Consider the following 13,506-nt stretch of genomic DNA (forward strand, 5'->3'; position numbering starts at 1 on the left):
AAAAAAAATCTATATTTTGCACTGGCTGGGATTCTGGATTGTTCCTCCCGACACTTGCCCAGCTGTATCCTGCGCGTGGATGGTTTTCTGATTTAAGATACAAATGTGGCTCATGGGCGCATAAAATATTTTTCCAGAGAAGCGCAGTCAGCTTCCAGCTGGCTTGCAAAGGAAGATACAAAGCGCTGCCACCAGCAAGTGGTGGCAGGGTTGCCAACCATGTACCAAATGCTCCAGTGACGAGCTGGGCTGTCTTGAGTGTCTGAGATAAACAATTAAATGCCATGACTCAGGACTAAGGAGAGAAGATCAACCAGCAGCCACAGGGGACAGTGATGTTGAAAGCTTTCTCGGAGGTACCCAGGTGCTACATAAACCAGATTGTATACACAGCATGGCTGTGTCTTGGGTTTGGCTGTAGCATTGGTCTTTTCCATGGAAGGATGCGCTCCCCAAGCATGAGCAACAGTATCCTGTTTGTGGGCATTACTCAAAATGGAGACTCAGATCTTGTCCAGGTGGGAAAATTTTTTGTCTGGAATAAATTTAGGGCAGGGATGGGTATTGGAGAGGGTGTGTGGGAGTGGGGGACTCTATCTTGAATCCACACACTGGAAGTTCTGTTTTTGAATTATTTGGCATCTTACTCTGCACTAATGACCCCCATTTGGAAATGTTAGTGGCCTGCTTAAATGGAAACCTCCATGCTCCATCTTCTGCTGGTAGAGGTTCAAGGCAACAGATTGTATCAAGGTGCACCTGGCATTTGGGAGATGGCCAGTGGCTTGTACACATCACCTATGCATGACGTTGCTTCAAGTCACCAATCACAGTTTCCCAGAAGGAGGGTTATGTCTATAATAACTCCTGTTATTCCAAAATAACATAGTACAGCGCCTCTCTGAGTTACGAACGAGTTACGGACCAAACACTTGGCCGTAACTCGGACCCCATTGAGTTACACACGACCGCCCTGTTCGTAAGCGCAGGTTGCGTTCGTAACTCGGGGACCGCCTTTACGACCGCTCCATGGGAGCTTTGGTCGTAAGTGCAAATGGTTGTAACTCGACCATTTGCAACTTGGGGAGCGGCTGTACACATCTACCTACAAGCAGTTATTTCAACATAATGTCAAAATAATGTTGAGCTGGAGGACTGCTTACTCCGACTCCTGTGAATCTCACTGTACAGGGAGTAAAGGCAATTGGGGGAAAAGTGCTCTGTCTCGAAATCAGTGCTGTGTAGACAGAGCCAAAAGTCAAAATAAGCTATTTTGATTTATGCTACACAATTAGCATAGTTCAAGTTGCCTAGCTTATTTCGAGTTTGTGTAGACATGCCCCGGCTGAGCCAAACTAGACATTCCACCTGGTTTAAATGTCACTTTAGAGGCGATATGTGACTCCCACTAGGAATAAGTACGTTGGCTGTGTGACTACCTTCCCCTCTTGGGTCTTCTGTGCTTTGTGGAGTTCAGCACATGCTACAGTGATGAGTATCACGCTGAGCAAAGTCAAGCATAGCTCAACCCTAGGAGCAAACTAGCAAGAAAGTCTTGCAGCCAATTGGACTGCTATAGTCTGGCCTAGATAGAGAGACCATCTCTGATGCAGTCTGCTCACAGGCCTTCTACGGCTTCCTGAGCAACCGCTGTCACATTGAATTATCCCCAAAAGATGTGAGAAATGTCTTGTGCTCATGATGACCAATGCGGCAGCGGCAAGGACTGATTTTCTGCACTGGCTGAGGCTTCTGAGTGGACCTCACGGGTAAGCCCAAATTGAACAGTTTTAGCCCCCAGCCTGGAGCTGGCAAAGGCTTGGATCACCATGAGGAGGTCACCAGCAGAAAGGCAAAGTCGCAATCTGTGTGTCCCTGGAAGATGACAGAGTGCAGACTAAGCCACTTTTGACACCTGGGAATTGCAATGTACAAGGTTGGATCCCATGGGAAGCTGAGACTGCAGACGGGGTCCCCAGCTTCTCGTCTTCCAGCTGAGAAATGTTAGGTGCACCTCTGGGACCCACCAGCTCCTTGTCCTAAATACTCACGCTGGGTTGCTTCATTTTTCTGTGGCTGCCTTAGTCCCCTTCTAAAGACTCAGTTGGGCTTGCAACACTCCAAGTTCCCTCAAGCCCAGGTCTTGGGTCCCCGCTTGGTCTGGAGCATTGACAGTGTGGGCTTTCTTTACGTGTCACATCTAAACGGTGCTAGTCGTCGTAAGAGAGGCTCCGGGTCAATGATCAGGAATAACCAAAAGCAAAGCAGAGTTAATTACGTTCTAAGGATTCATTCTTTACGATACCTTGGAGAGTGATTCCTGCAGAGCAGGGAGTGTTGGAGGGAGTTTGCCTGGAGGGTGGGCATTTCAAATCCAGATGTGTGTCTGGAGTTGCTGGGCTTCGTCGTTAGGAGAATAAACTTTGGAAATTAGAGTGGAGTTCCGCAGGGGCAGCACAGCCAGCCATCTGGGGAGTATCATCAGCAGAAGAGCAGCGCCCCGGAATTGAAAGGCCAGCTGACCGGCTCTACTCTGCAGGGACATGCTGGAGAGGGATTGGACTGGAATGCGGCGTGGTCTGACTAGAGGGGGTGCTGCTGCCTGCAGGCTCCAGGAGGTGCACGGACATGCCATAGCTCCTCACCCCTTCGCTGCCTGCACTTCACTGTGAACTGGGGCTACCACTGGCAATTATTAATCGGGGAATTGAATCATCTGTGCAAATTCCAGGGCAGCAGTAGGGGGAAAGAACCTAACGTGTTTTAAGACTGAGCTTGATAAGGTTACGAAGGGGACAACCTGATGAGATTGCCTGCAATGGCTTATGGTTCATCCGCAAGTGCTATTAGCAGATATCTCCAGCGGCTGGATTTGTGACACTCGAGGGGAGGGCTCTGAGTTACTAGAAAGAATTATTTCCCATGTGTCTAGCTGGTGAGTCTTCCTCAAGTGCTCAGCATCTAACTCGGTGGGCAACCTGCAGCCTATTGGGGTTCTAGGTGTGGCCCAAAACACACTTTGACCTTGTGATGGATAGGAGGAGGGTCAGCCAGCACCCGGTGACTAAAGGATAAAACTCAGGTAGCTAAGGGCGTTGTTGGGAGGGAGCCAGAAAAACCAATGGGATACCGTGCTGAAATTTAAATTGTGACTATATACCTGCTGCCATTTCTCTTTGTGTGAGTTTTAAGCCAGGAGTTGGGAGAAAGAGAATGATTTAAACCCAGGCAGGACTACCATGCCTCCAAGGAATTCGGGGCGTGGAAGTGGACTGGACCATGAAGGGATTGTGAGTAAATAAGGGGGAAATGTATATTTAGTCATGGTCAGGGTAATTTTTCGTTGTTTGGTTAAACGTCTCAGTGTGAATCCATGCCTTCCGTCCCCCACTCATCATATTTGAGCTGCTGCCCAGACATATCATTATTCTTTTCACAGTTGCTCTGGAACACCTAGCAACCAAGCGCCTAGCCTGGGAGGTCAGCCATCAGGGAAACAGTTTTCCTGTGGGTTTTTGTTCGTTTGTCTCTTTTTCAAGTTTTCCTGTGGCTAAAGAGCTTGGGGTACCCCTGTGGAAGAATTTCAAGTGTGTCTTCCTGGTTTTTTTAGGGATTAAATCACTTGATGGTGGCAGCTACCCCCTAAAGTCAGTGAATCTGTGACTGGGGAGTTTTTGTAAGCAGAGCCTATAGAGGTGAGGTATTTAAGGTCTTTTGTGGGCTCCCACTTTCTTACTCCTCCACTGTGGGAGATTGACGGGAGACTCATTGACTTCTCTTAGTCTTCGGGACCCTGTGGAGTACTGAGTCGACGGGGGCACCGTCAGCAGGCGATTTAGTAGATCCTTACTGGAGATTGATGTTTTGGAGATCGATCCATTGGGATTCGATTTAGTGGGTCTAGTAAGGACTCGCTAAATCGCCTGCTGATGGTGCCCCCATCGACTCAGTACCCCACAGGGTCCCGAAGACTAAGAGAAGTCAATGAGTCTCCCGTCAATCTCCCACAGTGGGGGATGCCGCATAAATTCGACCTAAGGTACATCAACTCCAGTTGCTGCAGTTGCATATCTTAAGTTGACTTTCTCCCCTGGTGTAGACCTGGCCTTACTTTACCTTGCCTGTGTGCGGGGTGGCCAAATTTGTCTGGTTTCCATCCTGGTTTCCTCTGGGCCCCTAACTCACAGAAATATCTGTTGGGGGCCATGCAAAAGTGAGAAATGACCCCCCCAAAAAAACCCCAAACACCTCACTGGGACATGACCCCCAACTGAGAAGCAGAAAGACACTCCCCACATTCCCCTCACACACCAGAGCCTAGGGGGGCCTGGGTTAGTAGATTTCATGGGCCCCCTTAGGCTCTGGGAAGGTACCAACAATAAGGGGTTCAGTGTGTGCCAGGAAGTGAGCTTTGGGTGTGGAGGGTTGGTGGATCTGGGGGGATGGTAGGGTGCAGGAGCCGGCTGGGAGTCTGGGGGGGTGGTAGGGTGCAGGAGCTGGCTGGGAGTCTGGGGGGGTGGTAGGTTGCAGGAGCTGGCTAGTGGTCTGGGGGGTGGTAGGGTGCAGGAGCTGGCTGAGGGCCTGGGGGGGTAGTAGGGTGCAGGAGCCAGCTGGGAGCCTGGGGGGGTGGTAGGGTGCAGGAGCCGGCTGGGGGTCTGGGGGAGTGGTAGGGTGCAGGAGCCAGCTGGAAGTGGAAGGACTGGGTGGGAAGTGGGGTGCAGGAACTGAGAGGGGGTGCAGCTGCAGGCTGGAAGGGCAGGGCAGGAGTGCTAGTGCCGTCTCCCTGATGCTGGAGGGAGAGCCCTGAGCCACAGGGGCCAGATCCAGGCAAACGTCTGTGTTTAGACTGAGTCTTGGGAGTCTGTTCCCGCTTCCTCTGAAGCCAATGGCACGGAGCGCTCCGGGTGGCAGGATAGAACAGCCCGTGTCCATGTGGCGGCTGTTCTTCGACCTCCAGCGCAGCCCTGACCTGCCGAGGATGGGTCAGAGGTTCTTGACTGAGTCAGTGTTAGGCTGGTTGTGATGCACTTAGGTGGGCCGCTTGTGTTTCCTGGGATTGTGTGATGCTGGAGGTGGAACGTGGAACCAGTTTTTCTGCTCTGGCAGTGGAGCTGGGGAGGAGCCGGTACAAAATGCCAAGACGGGAACTGCAGAATTACCTGCCAAGGAGACGCTTGGGAGGCCGCTGCCTTTGCCCCGGCCAGGTAAGGCCACTTTCGTCTCCGCCTTGGAGTCTTTCTGGGGGACTTGTGCAGGGGAGCTCTGAGCCGTGGGGAACGGAGGCGAGCGATCGAATGCCGAGAATAGACAGTTGTGCTCGGGGATAGCCCTGAGTAGCAGGCCCCCTGCTGTATGAGTCCCAGGCATTTTTGCTAGAATCCTGTTCCGAGGGACTCCCGGAGAGGGGAATTGCAGTAAAACAAGGAGTCCTCCTGGGCGAAGTGATAGCAGGCGTGGCTGGTAAGCTCCTTGTGCCCACGGAAATGAGGTGCACACACATTCCCACTTGCTTAGGCTGGAGAACTTGGGTGTATTTGCTCTACAGAGCTATCCAGTGTGAGGTTACCTTTGGTTCAGTCAACACTGCGATTTGCCAGGGACTCGTCTGTTGTTGCTGTCCGCTCGCCCTCTGTATAATCCAGGGCTGGGGAACCTTTTTTGGGTCGGGGGCTGTTGACCCACGGAAAAATCAGTTGGGGGCTGCACAAATGTGAGAAGCAAAAAAAAAAAAAAAAAAAAAAAAACCCCTGATTCAAAACACTCTACTGTTGTGACCCCCAAGGGAGAAGCAGAAAGACATTTCCCACATTTCCTTCATACTGCAGAGCCTAGGGCCCCCGGCTAGTAGATTTTGTCCCCCCAGGCTCTTGGGTGGGGCCCAAAATGAGGGTTCAGTGTGTGGGAGGGGACGCTGCCAGGAAGCAGACTTGGGGTGCAGGATCTGGGCAGGGGAGAGGGTGCAGGAGTGGGTTGGGGGTTGGTGGGTCTGGAAGGATGGTAGGGGGCAGGAGCAAAGTGGGGCTGAGGGGGTCTGGATGGGAGAGAGATGCAGGAGCCGTTTCCTCCCCGACCTGCGGGTTGGATCCGGACCTGGCTTGCCTGAGTCTGGCCCGTGAAGCTCAGGGCTTCTCCCCCCAGTAGCAGGGAGCTGGCACTGATTCTCCAGCCCTGTATGGGGAACTGCAGAGGGGCTGCAGGGCTGGGGTGCCAGCTCCAGCTCCCCAGTGCTTGGGGAGGGAGGGAGCCGGGAGCCTTGGGGCTGGATCCAGGCAAGCCAAGGCCCAGATCTGGCCAGGCCTTAGGTTCCCCACCCTTGGTATAATCTGGCCATGTGACTACTGCCTTTTTAAAAGTAATTTTGCAGACCATGGGGTGAGCCCAGGCTAGAGCTGGTCAAGGCTTTGCAAGGGGGTGAGAACGTCTGTTGCTTTCAGCTCAGCCTCCACCCACCCAGGCAAATGCGCGGCAGTTGAGCCTTAAGCTACCCCAAGCATGGCTACATGCACGACACTGAGATTGGCTCACATTCACCAGGGCGGGAGCCACCCACGCCTCTCTCCTAATGAGAAACCTTCCCCAAGCGAGTCAAGACCCGTGAGACTCCCAATTGCCGTGAGCAGCGTTTGGCCTTTCCTTTTTGCTCCTCAATAGCAATTTCCATTCACTATTGACAGAATGTATGGGAGTTCCGTGACAGAATGTATGGGAGTTCCGTGACAGAATGTACGGGAGTTCCGTGACAGAATGTATGGGAGTTCCGTGACAGAATGTACGGGAAGTGCGGGAAAGGGCAGACTGGGACTGATTCCCTCTGCTCCCTGCACCTGCTACCTGGCAACAGACCTGTGGGTAACTCAAACACACAGTGACGTCGTAACGCTGTAACCGTGGGAGACTTCCAAACAGCCTCGCCCCTAACACTCAGAGACTCGTTGACTTTACGGCAGCACTAACGGACCGTTCTGATCTGACGTCCTGCATAACACAGGCCAGACAGCCTCCCCGACTGCTCATTCCTGCCTTAAGTCCATGACTTCTGACTGGGCTAGAGCAGATCTGTTAGAAGGCCCTCCAGGGTTGACGTAAAGACTTTGGGTGACGGAGACCCCCCCGCAGCCCGAGGTACGTTGGGTTGAAACAGGAATGGCTTCAGTAACGCTGTAGGCCAGCGGTTTTCAAACTAGGGGTCATGACCCAGGGTTAGGCGGTAGAATGTCAGGCGCTGGGTCTCGTTGCTGCAGGGGGACCAGGTGACCAGTGGGGGCTATGGCAGCTTCTGCCTGGCCTGGCACTGCAGACTGCGCTGCGCCCCAGAAGTGGCCGGCAGCAGGCCTGGCTCCTAGGTGTGAGGGAGAGTGCACAGGGCTCCCCGCACTGCCTCAGCCCTGCTGCCCAGGAGCTACTGGAGGTAAACCCTTCCCACCCAGCCCTGCCCTCCTACACCTGCCCCTCTGGCCCAAGCCTCCTCTTACACCCCAAAGCTCCTCCTCAGCCCCACCCCGGAGCTAGTCAAATTATGGTGGGTCGCAGTATCAACAATTTTCTTCAGCGGAGTCATGAGAAAAAAAAGTCTGAAACCCACTGGGGTATGCAGATGGTTTCCATTAACCCCGGAGACTAACCATCCTGGAAGGTGTAAAACCGTTCAAGGCTCTTCCTTCGCCGGCAGGTTAAAAGAACGCAGAGCTGAGTTTCTGGGACCCAGACACCATTGTTTTAATGTTGCAGAGCGCAGCTCCATCCTGAAAATCCTGGAGTATCACAACGTCTCCCCTTACCCCGCCCTGGCTGGGGGAATATCTCTTTTCTAGGTCCTCTGAATCTCCGTGCGAGAGCCAGGGAACGGCTGCAGGATGTCTTCAATCTTGAAGAGTGAGTGGCCTCGCGCCCGGGCAGGGAAACCGCAGCGGAACAGAGGCCTGAGCACGATGTGGGATGGAGGGGGGCGTGGTGGAAGTTAACTCTCTCTCCGTCCCACCCCATCCCAGCCCCTGTGCCCCATCCCCCCTTGCAAACACATGTCACTCCTCACATTGCTAACTGCACGGAACCCTTTGCTGGAGTCGCGGGTGGGGTCAGCGAGGAGCCGGTCTGGACTGTCCTTTGGGATGTGCTGCTGCCAACTGTGGGGACAGGAAGGAATTTCCCCCTTGGTCAGATTGGCAGTGATGTTGGAGGTTTTCCTCCTTCCTCAGCAGCTTGCGGGTGCGGGGATCGTTTGCCAGGGTTCCCCAGGTTTATCTCGTTTGTTTATTCCCCAGCCATGGTGCGGGCCATCGGCACTGGTGCACCTTGTCTCACCTCCTGTGGCCTGACACACGCTGGCCTCATTCTGGTTGTTGGGGGTGTGTGTTCTGTATTGCTCAACTCACTGACATTCTTCAGTACAAACCCTCCTCATGGGAGTAGGCCTAGTTCCTCTCTTGGGCTTTCCTGGGTGGGCATCACAGGGAAGCTATGCCCTGTGCTTTCTCAGTGGCAGAGGACTGGACGGACCCACACGCTCCTTGTCCTTTCACTCCGTTCTGCCTCGTACTTGGGTGCATAATGCTTGGCACACAGACCGTGTGAGATGAGAACTGACCTGTCCTCTTGTTCTCCTCAGTGTTCGGAAGAGAAGACAAGAAGGAGGAGAAGAAGGAGAAAGACAAGAAGGAGGAGAAGGAGAAAGACAAGAAGGAAGAGAAGGAGAAAGACAAGAAAGAGGGAGACAAGAAAGACAAGAAGAAGAAGAAGAAAGAGAAAAGGGTGAGGAAATGGTGGTGAATTTGCTCTTTCCACGTGGTGTCCGGGCACGCTGGGGGTGTAACTGATTTCACCATTTCAGTGTCTCAGCACCACAAAGGAAAAACCAATTCCGACCTCGTTGACCGAATAGGGAATGTTTTGGCCCTGCAAAAGACAGCCGAGTGTAAGCTCCGCATACCATTGGCTTTGGGACCTTTGCAGGTTCCTCCAGCCTGGTGCTCAGCCTGGCTGCCCGTCCCTGGTGTTCGTCGGGCGATTGGATGCTCTGATAGTCCTGGGTAGAATTCTGTGGGGCAAATTGTAGAGTCTCATCGGGCCGTCGCTTCTCCGAGTCTCTGTGTGTGTTTGATTTTGCTCCTCCTGGGATGGTAGCACAGTGTGTGTGACAGCTGGCAAACAGCCCTGGAGCTAGCACTGAGCCTGAAAACCGTTTCCCGGGGAGGGGAAGGCCGGGTCAGACAGGTTGTCTGCTCGCTGCACTGTCTCCTCCCTGTCGATGGGCTAACTGGGAACAGAGGAAGTGAGTTACCACTGGGTCTCTGCTGTGAGAGCAACAAAACAATACACCAGTGATCTCTCTTCCTCCATCCACCCTGTGAGCCAAGAGGTCTCTGGATAGACATTGACACCAGCTGGGCAGCTTTGTTCCTGCTACAGTGATCCTGTCGCCAGTAAGTTATGAATATGGGCAGTGGGGGAAGGTAGGGCTGAGGGAGGCAAGCCCCCAGCCCTGCCTCATCTTCCCCATGGGAGTCACGCCCCCCACTCCCAGCACCACAGGGAGGTGGGATGGTGTGCAGCACCAGCCTCCTCAGTCCCGGAGCCCGGGGACGGTGGGCACTCAAGGCAGCCACACTCCGCCTACAGTAGGCATTCTGGAGGCAGAGTCTGGGTGGGGCCAGGCTGGTGGTTTGGGAAGGCAACTGCTGCTGATTATGAACCTTCTCCTCTTTGCCCCTTAGGGGGAAGGAGATGAGAGCAGCAGCAGCAGCAGCTCCTCGGACAGCGAATCTGAAGAGGTGAGTGCGAACGGCGCGGGACCTAACCCATCAATGGCGCCCGTTTGCTTTTCCCTTGCTTTAAAACATCCTTATCCAGCCTGGGTCTGGTCCCTGCTGGGGCAGAATAAACTCTTTCCTTTCTTCCTCACGCCTCCTGGGAGATCAGCATCCATTGGAGTGACACATCACATAGGATCCTGAAACCCTGCTGCTGCCAGTTAGCGCTACAGCAGCAGTTTGCGGGGGGAGTTGTGGGGACTTTTCTTCTCCCCTTTCCTGGATGTGCAGTGTGCAGGGCGTGGCCACTAACAGGCATGAGAAGAGCTCAGAGTGGGGTGTTTTCAAAGTCCCCCCATGGGTAAGTCAGATCTGCTAGGGGAGCTGCTGAAATCAGCTATGAGCTTAGCATGCAAGCCCCATTCTACCTCCTTGGGCCCATGCAGATGCACAAGAACAAAGCACCAAAGGGCCCCCAGGCCCTGCACCTCACCCCAAACTCACACGCTTGCGCCTGATGGATGCTAGCCTGGGTTCCAGGAAGCCAGCAGGTTCCCATTGTGAATGCTCACAACCCATCTGTAAGCTCAGAATTTTGTGAGAGGCCAGGAGAATGAGGAAGAGAGAGAGGCAAGGAAACACACAGCCGCTGCCCGGGCCCTGATATGCCCTCTTGTTTCTCTTTGGCTTATCCCTAGGGTCAACACGGTGACAAGAAGAAAAAGGAGAAGGATAAAGAATAACTTCTTAGGAGCCAGTGGGGGCCACCTTTGTGTTTCCTGCCTTAGCGAAGGAGAAGAGGATCAGTTGTGCAAAAAATGCATCTGGAGTTGAGGTTGTTCCATCCAAATAAAGTAGTTTTGAGCATTACAAAGACTGATTCTGTTTATTGGCTACAGTCAAACTACCTTCACGTGCACTGAATTGTCATGTCTCTCCTGATAATTAGCTGATAACCTTCTCCAAGCTCTTTACTAATAGTGGAGCCAACTTAATGTAGGCCATTGACGTGCCGCCTGGATGATCTGTGTTCTATCCCTGGCTCTGATCTACTGTGTGCCCTTGGTCATGTCACTTCACCTCCACCTTGGTTCCCCCTCCACTCTGCTTGTTATCTCTTCAGAGCTGGGATTGTCTATTGCTATGAGCAAGTACAGCGCCAAGAACTGGGGCCCTGATCTCAGCCGGGCCTCTGCCATCACACAAATAATCATGGAGTAAACTCCATCAGCACCAACGAGGGTATCACCAATTACACCAAGATTGAATTTAGCCTTTGGACTTGTGCAGCACAGGCCTTCCCTGGTTCTTAGGCAGGTGAAGTGACTGTGCCCTGTCCCCCCGAAAAGCTGTGGGATGGCTGAATATTGTGATCCCCAGTTTTTAGCTGGGGGCTGTGAACTACAGAGTGATTAAGTAACATGACTGAGACCATGGAAGGAGCCCGGCACACACCCATGTGATCCTGCAGTGGCTGCCTTTGATGTCTTCCCTTTCTTCCTGCTAACGGTTCCTCCCCGTTCTGTTACTCACACAGCTCCTAAGGAACCAGCCAGCATGGGCAGCCCCTTTGGAAATCTAGACAACATGGCCTGCTACGGATTGGTCATCAGAGACACCAAAGTGCAAGGCAGGTATTTCAAAAGGCTACTGGACATTCTGGGCGACGAGGCTGTGAAAACCGGACCTGGTTTGAAATTTGCTATTTTATTTGAACCAGGAAAAAATGTTTGCACCTTTTGTGCTTTCAGAACTGAGACATGGCTCGGCCCCGGAGTGTTTAGATGATAGAACCATCTTCAGCCCAAAGTGACAGCTGCTCCTGACAGCATAAAGCCATAGTCTTATAACCACCCCCCCAAAGAGGGGGGAGGAATGGAGCTGCCATTAAAAATGAGACATCAGCTCCATCTACTGGTGAAATTGGTTCCTCGCGGCTAATCTAAATGTTCCATAACCATTCCCCAGGGCTGTTTTGTAAGGCGTCTCTGGCAAGCGACATGGCCACACAGAGAGAGAGAGAGAGAATATGAAGAAAACATTAAAGAGGCCGAGCAGACTGCTGGCAGTGGAGGAGTTTTTCGGTGCTATAACTATAGTCTTTGGTGCCAAGCAATATATTTTAATATCTCGCCAGGCACACACTGTATGTAGCCGGTTATATAAATGCCATGTGAGGTGATGAATATGCAGTACAAGCTATTGCAAAGATCTTACCCAACACACCACGGACGGTTTCAAATGGGGAACACTGGTCCAGATTTTTGCTGACTTGGCAATTTAGCAGCAGGCACGTTCCATCACATGCAGCAGGAGGAAGGATCCTCAGCAGCAGCCGGACCCTTTGATATTGAAACCTCCCTTCTACAAAATCTTACTCTGCACCTGCTTAACTGACTACAGGCTTGTCTACCTGGTGAAACTGACAAGGAAACTAGAAACTGCTCTGGCTACTGCAGAATAAGAGTCCACATGATCAGTGAACCCACATTTGCAACTGTTCCTTGAGGAGCAAATGCCTCAGATCCCTTTCTTCCCCCTCTCCATTCCCAGTACTGAGGGGATACAGTGTAGCACCATTGTGCCATCACTATGCTAAGTTGGGATCTTCTCCATGGCCTGGTCTACACTGGAGGGGAATGTTGACCTAAGATACACAACTTCAGCTCCGTTAATTGCGTCGCTGGGGCTGACGTAGCTTAAATCCTTGTCCGTGCTCAGGGAAGCTGGCGGGAGCACACGCTCCTGTTGGCTTCCCTTACTCCTTGCAGATTGGGGGCTGCCCTCAGCATTCGATTTAGTGGTCTGCTCTAGACCTGCTAAATCAAATGCTTGAATATTAACCTCCGGAGGGTTGATCCTCTCTGTAGTGTAGACATGTCCCGTGAGACTGCCTTTCCAGTCTTATAAAGAGGCCTAACAGAAAGAACTCTAAGCCCTAGATTTTAACACCAGTTGCAGTTTTTAGACTGCAAAGTCTTATGGGAAGAGAGCATCTTTTGGTCATGCCTTTGTACAGCGCCCAGCACAATGTGGATTCCTGACTTATCTGTGTCCATAGGCGCTCCTGTGATATAAAGACCTAGTTCTAATATAATGACTTGAAGACGTACCTTTCCTGGAAAACCAAGCAAGCGCTCTACACGCTTGGAATACCGGTTTGCTTCTTTTACAGGGAGAAGTCTATTTTATGTTTACTTTAGCAACAAATCCATTTTGTGCTGAGCGGTTCGGGTTTCAGACAAACAAGTGTGTAAAAGCCAGGCTCACTCAGGTTTTATTTAAACCTGTTGTGTGGTTTGATTTATTTTAGATCCAAGGGAAATCAGTACGCTCCAGGGCTACTTAACCACTTTCTTATTTAGTGCAAGCTTTAAACAGTTAATACAGTTGTTTAAGTTTTACAAGCCTTAAGAACAATGACTATACAATTTAAACCTTAAATACTATACAGTCTAAAGCAATTAATACAGCGCAAAGCAATGCAAAAGCAATTACTAATAGATCTATTATATATAATAATAATAAAGCACAATTCACTTACACTTCACCCGTATGCTACCTACAGTGCCAGGCAGGAGGTTGTGGTTCTTACTAAACCCAATTTATAGCAAAGCGAGATTCGGTCGTTCTAATAATATTTACCAATTGATTATGTGTTGGGTAGGAGACGTAAAACACCCAATGCCCCTATTTAGCGTACATCCTTAACCAGGATGTTACCTAAACTATGTGCGTAGTTGACCGTTTCATGGCTGCA

General features: G+C 51.7%; 1 long non-coding RNA gene across 3 annotated transcripts; it reads left to right on the plus strand.

The window, feature by feature from the left end:
* The first annotated feature begins 5,069 nt into the window (after window positions 1-5,069).
* LOC149523498 (uncharacterized) lies at window positions 5,070-10,620 on the plus strand. 3 transcript variants are annotated; one of them, XR_016346936.1, is made up of 5 exons: window positions 5,070-5,204; window positions 7,812-7,872; window positions 8,606-8,748; window positions 9,711-9,767; window positions 10,445-10,620. It is a non-coding gene; the product is annotated as an uncharacterized LOC149523498 (long non-coding RNA). The 3 variants fall into 3 exon arrangements; XR_016346938.1 differs by having other exon boundaries at window positions 5,138-5,204; window positions 7,729-7,872; XR_016346937.1 differs by lacking the exon at window positions 5,070-5,204 and adding an exon at window positions 6,901-7,122.
* The last annotated feature ends 2,886 nt before the right edge of the window (window positions 10,621-13,506 follow it).

This window comes from Pelodiscus sinensis, chromosome 16 (genome assembly GCF_052426305.1).
Source record: "Pelodiscus sinensis isolate ZL-2025 chromosome 16, ASM5242630v1, whole genome shotgun sequence".
Lineage (NCBI taxonomy): Eukaryota > Metazoa > Chordata > Testudines > Trionychidae > Pelodiscus > Pelodiscus sinensis.